Here is a 5355-nt window from a genome sequence, read left to right as displayed (position 1 = left end):
CCCGCTGTGGGCGGTGCCGCCACCCCCTCCTGTGGGCTGGGCCTTTCCCGGGTTCTTTATAACTCAGATTTCTTTAATCCCAGCACTGTGGAGGCAAAGACAGAGACAGAAGGAGGGAGCTCTTTGAGTTGGAGACTAGCCTGGTCTACGTAGCGAGTTCCAGGCCAGCCAGAGCTGCATAGTGCGACCCTATCTCAAAAGAACTCGAAAAAGGAAAACACCTCGAACTTGAAATAACACTTATGAAAACACATGCATTCGATTCCTCATCTCCGACTTTCTTGTCCCCTTCAATTATGACAAATACTTTGAACTCAGGAATGCGAGGGAGAAGCTTTTGTTGTTGTTGTTGTTTTTCGAGACAGGGTTTCTCTGTGTAGTTTTGGTGCCTGTCCTGGATCTCGCTCTGTAGACCAGGCTGGCCTCGAACTCACTCACAGGGATCCACCTGTCTCTTCCTCCCGAGTGCTGGGATCAAAGGCGAGCGCCACCATCGCCCAGCGTGAGAAGCTTTTTGAATGTCTGATATCCTTTTTGTCATCTCTCTTCTCTCTCATTGCTTTCAGTTTTTTTCGTTAATGAATGAACTTAGGGGAACACAGCAAGAGGTTTTTGTTTTTTTCTCTCTTACATTTCTGTAGTACTGGGAATTGGTTCTCAACCTTCCTAAGGCTGCGACTCTTTACTACAGTTCCTCATGTTGTGGTGACCCCCAACCATACAATTATTTCACTTCTACTTCAAACTGCAGTTTTGCTACTGTTATGAACCATAATGTGGATATCTGTTTTATGATGGTCTTGGGCGACCCCTGTGAAAGAGCTCTTCAGCCCAAAGGGGTTGCGACCCACAGGTTAAGGAACACTGATCTCGAGCTTTGCAGGTGCTAGTCAAGTGCTGTGCCCTGAATTCTATTATCAGCTCTATTAGATTTCCTATCACTATTACAAAAGAGCTGACAAAAGCCAGTTACAGAAGAAAGAGGTTATTTGAGTTTAAATTTGAGGGTATGTCTATCATGGAGATCAAATGTGAGAGCAGGTATGACAGCCAGCAAGAGCATGAAGCATCTGGTCACCTTGCAACCACAGCCAAGAAGCAGAGAAAAATGTGCGCTCTTCCAAAGTAAACCCACATGCACCGTGTGTCTCTCCCCTTCCCCCGACATCCCTCTTTCTCCTTCAGCACTTATGCCTGCTGCTCCCCTCCTGGCCAGAATTTCTGATCCAAGAGGCTCACAGGTGACTAAGTGCTCACTTCTCCAGGAAGTGAGTCATCCCCCTCGTCCTCCCACCCCCCACCCTCGTGTCCAATCCGTGACCAGATTTCAGTTTGGGAGGGAGTCTTCCTTTGAGGTCAGTGTACCTGACCAACTGGACACTCTGGCCTGTAGGTGGCTCCAGAGTAAAACCCATGTTTACAAGCCAAAGAGGACAGCCCAGCTTTGAGTGCTGTCTCAGGTCCTTTGCAAACAAACAAGTTGTCCATCCACTCCAGGCTTGATGTACTTCAGTAGGACCAAAAATAGTCTTGGGCATTCGATTCTTTCAGGTTCACCACTGGGAAAATGCTCAAAGGTTGGTCTAGCTGGATGTAATGGCACCTGGCCAGCCTGGGTTACATGAGGCCTTACCTCAAAAAAAAAAAGAAGGTCTCCTAGGTCTGCTCCTCAGACCCTCAAACACAAATCATTCATTTTGTTTCATAAGAACATCTGGCCTGGCTGGAGAGATGATGGCCCAGCCTTTTAGCGGGAGAGATGGCTCAGCCCTTAGGCATTCTTATTGCTCTTGCAGAGGAGCCAGGTTGGATTCCCGGGCCCCTGACGACGGCCGACAGCCGTCTGTCATCACAGTTCCTAGGAATCTGATGCCCTCTTCTCGCCTCGCAGGCACTGTGGAGCACATGCAAGCATAAAAACACATATATACACAGAAAAACCTAACCCCCCCAAAAAACAACAAAAACAAAAACCCAACCCCAAACAGGCCCTCATACACACTCCCACAGCAGTAATGTCCCCTCTGTGGGACTCTGATCTCTACCATCAGCAACCGTTTAATCTGTCTGTCACAACCCATCTACGTGAAAATAAATGTTATAAAGAAGACAAATGCTCTGGCCTAGCCTGGATTTTTTTAGGGTCAAAGCTTGGGTCCTGGTAAATCTTTTCTTCTTCTTCTTCTTCTTCTTCTTCTTCTTCTTCTTCTTCTTCTTCCTCTTCCTCTTCTTCTTCTTCTTCTTCTTCTTCTTCTTCTTCTTCTTCTTCTTCATTTTTTTTGAGACAGAGTTTCTCTGAGTAGCCCTGGCTCTCCTGGAACTTGCTTTGTAAACCAGGCTGGCCAGATTGGCCTCTACTGCCTGGCTAAAATTTAGATTTGAATAGAGGGACAGAGGTATGCATAACCAAGTGGTTCTGATTAAGGTGTGTCCCACACATCTCTTATCCATCACCGTCTCAGCACTAGTCTCTCCTGCAAGGTGGTCTAAGAAGTTATGAAATTCTTGGGGGACATTCCCGCTCCTCGTGGACCATTGTCTCAACAGTTTCATAACCAGTGAGAGGTCCACCTGTCTCTTTATAGAGCATCTTCACTTTTGCCAGGAGGGTTACCAGTCCAACATCACTAACTCAACAGTCTGTCTCTTCCTGTTTGGCCTGAACACTTGACCTTCCTCTTGCCCTTGTTCTCCTGTCCTCTCTTCCTCTTCAATGATCTTGGAGAAAGTAACCATTTATTATTCCCTGCCTCCACTCCTTCTTTAAAACTATGTTTAAAAAGTGAAAATGTACAACTGTTTGGTTCTCTTTGTATTTTCTCTCCCTTCTGCCTTCTTGTTTATAGAAGATAAGTAGGTTTTCCAAGGTCATTTAATTTTAGAACTTATGTCGCCTTGATTATGCTGGAATGCAACATTCTGAGACATTCAGGCTCATGGGAAACCTGGGAGGAAGTACACAAAAGACCCCTTTAAAAGACCCTAATAACAATAAAGGCTGCCTAAGACCTGCAACAGACAAAAACGTTATTGTTAGGCCATGTTTAAACAGATAATTTTAGTTTCTTACAAACTTTGTAAATGTAATTTAGCTTCCTCTCTTTTATTAAACTGGTAAATTTGTTTACGTTGTTCTGTCTTCTAATTGTAAAGACTTTGTCTCTATATGCATATAGAGGATGTGAGAATACATTTAAATATAACATATATGGATATGAGACTATTTCTTTTGAATAAGGAAGGATTTTTGTGTGATAAAATGTTGACCAGGCACAGTGACTCACACCTGTAGTCCTAACACCTGAAAAGTAGAGACAGGAGGATCAGAAATTCAAGGTCATTCTTGGCTATATTGAGTTTTAGTAAGCCTGGGCTACATGAAACCCTATCTCAAAAGCAAGAAACAAACAAAATGTAAAAAATAGGAAAAAAGGTTTTGCCCTAAGGTGAAATGAGTAGTTTTTCCCACACGGAAAGGGAACCATGAGGACGATATCAAAAGGTTTAGGGCGTTGCAAAGGGTCAGAGGAAGTCATGAAATACTTGCGGGCGATAAAACCCAGGACTAGTGTGTGTGATCGTAAAAGGTTGTTAAAATTGCTGTGGCTGGGTTCACAGGGCTGGCTCAGTGGTTAAGAGGGCTTGCTGTTCTACCACAGGGCCCCGTGTGTGTGAACTTGTGAACTGGGTATGTAGCCACCCTCAGAGGCCAGATGCCCTGGAGCAAGAGCTACAGGCAGTTGTGAGCCACTGGACAGGGTGCTGAGAACTGACGTGGGTCGTCTGTAAGAGCTATGTGCCCTTAACTGTTCAGACTTCTCTCCAGTACCAACATGAAGTCTTAGGAAACAAACACAAAGACTAACTCTGTTTCTTCTTCTTCTTCTTTTTTTTTAAAAACTCTGTTTCTTTTTTTTTTTTTTTTTTTTTTTGGTTTTTCGAGACAGGGTTTCTCTGTGTAGCTTTGCGCCTTTCCTGGAACTCACTTGGTAGCCCAGGCTGGCCTCGAACTCACAGAGATCCGCCTGGCTCTGCCTCCCGAGTGCTGGGATTAAAGGCGTGCGCCACCACCGAAAACTCTGTTTCTTTATTGGGATTCTTTTCTGGGATAAAGTGAAGGACCCAGTCTTATCTGAGTGGACCTCACTAAAGGGTAAAGGAACCCCTCACATTGCTGGAGCTGGAGCGTGGTGTGTTGTTTTTACCCTTGCTGCTTCTGACCTGTCCTACCATATAAAAGCAACCCAAGCCAGGCAGTAGTGGCGCAAGCCTTTAATCCCAGGCAGAGGCAGGCGGATCTCTGTGAGTTTGAGGCCAGCCTGGTCTACAAATCGAGATCCAGGACAGGCACCAAAACACCACAGAGAAACCCTGTCTCAGAAAAAAGAAAAAAGAAAGAAAGAAAACAAACAAACAAACAAAAAAAAGCAACCCAAAATTTAAGTCACACTAATGGAATGGTGGGAGAAGATCCAGTATTACTTCCTGTGATTGTTGTAGCAGAAATCCAACCTTTCTTTTTTTTTTGTTTTTCGAGACAGGGTTTCCCCGTGTAGCTTTGCGCCTGTCCTGGAACTCACTTGGTAGCCCAGGCTGGCCTCGAACTCACAGAAATCCACCTGGCTCTGCCTCCCGAGTGCTGGGATTAAAGGCGTGCGCCACCACCGCCCGGCTGAAATCCAACCTTTCTATCTGTGAATCATCAAAGTTGAATCCCAGGTTGTAGGGCACATTGTCACAAACCAGATAAATTGGAATTAAAAATAAATATTTTTGGTTGTAAGCCTTTAATGGCTGAGCCATTTCACCAAAAAATAAATAAAAATAAATAAATAAACAAATAAGCAAATAAGCAAACAAACAAACAAATAAATAAATAAATAAATAAATAAATAAATAAATAAATAGAATAAGACTCCAGTTGGAGCTGACAGGTAAGGGAAAAAGCATCAATGAGTTAAGTCCACAACACCTATGTGAATGGGTGTCCCATGTCTGCTCCCTCCCCCCTTCCCAACTTCATAGTTCTGGTTGGCTTGGGCTGAAACTCAGATACCCCTGCCTCTGCATCCGAGCCTGTGGCTACTTTTTTTTCTTTTCTTTTCTTTTTTTTCCCGAGACAGCATTTTTCTGTGTAACAGACTTAGCTATCCTGAAACTCGCTCTGAAGACCAGGTTGACCTCGAACTCACAGATATACCCCTGCTCCTGCCTCCTGAGCGCTAGGATTAAAGGCGAGTGCCACCCTATCCAGCCTGTGGCTACTTTTAAGATGCACTTTCTCTGCCTGGTAAAATTAGGGACACTGCAAGACGTTAGGAGCCAAGTGGATTGTGCGCTCCTGTGCTCTCCGGG

Source organism: Peromyscus californicus, unplaced genomic scaffold (genome assembly GCF_007827085.1).
Source record: "Peromyscus californicus insignis strain IS unplaced genomic scaffold, ASM782708v3 Scaffold_3__1_contigs__length_106647218, whole genome shotgun sequence".
NCBI lineage: Eukaryota > Metazoa > Chordata > Mammalia > Rodentia > Cricetidae > Peromyscus > Peromyscus californicus.
The sequence above is the reverse complement of the archived record's forward strand: the minus strand, read 5'-3'. Positions refer to the sequence as shown.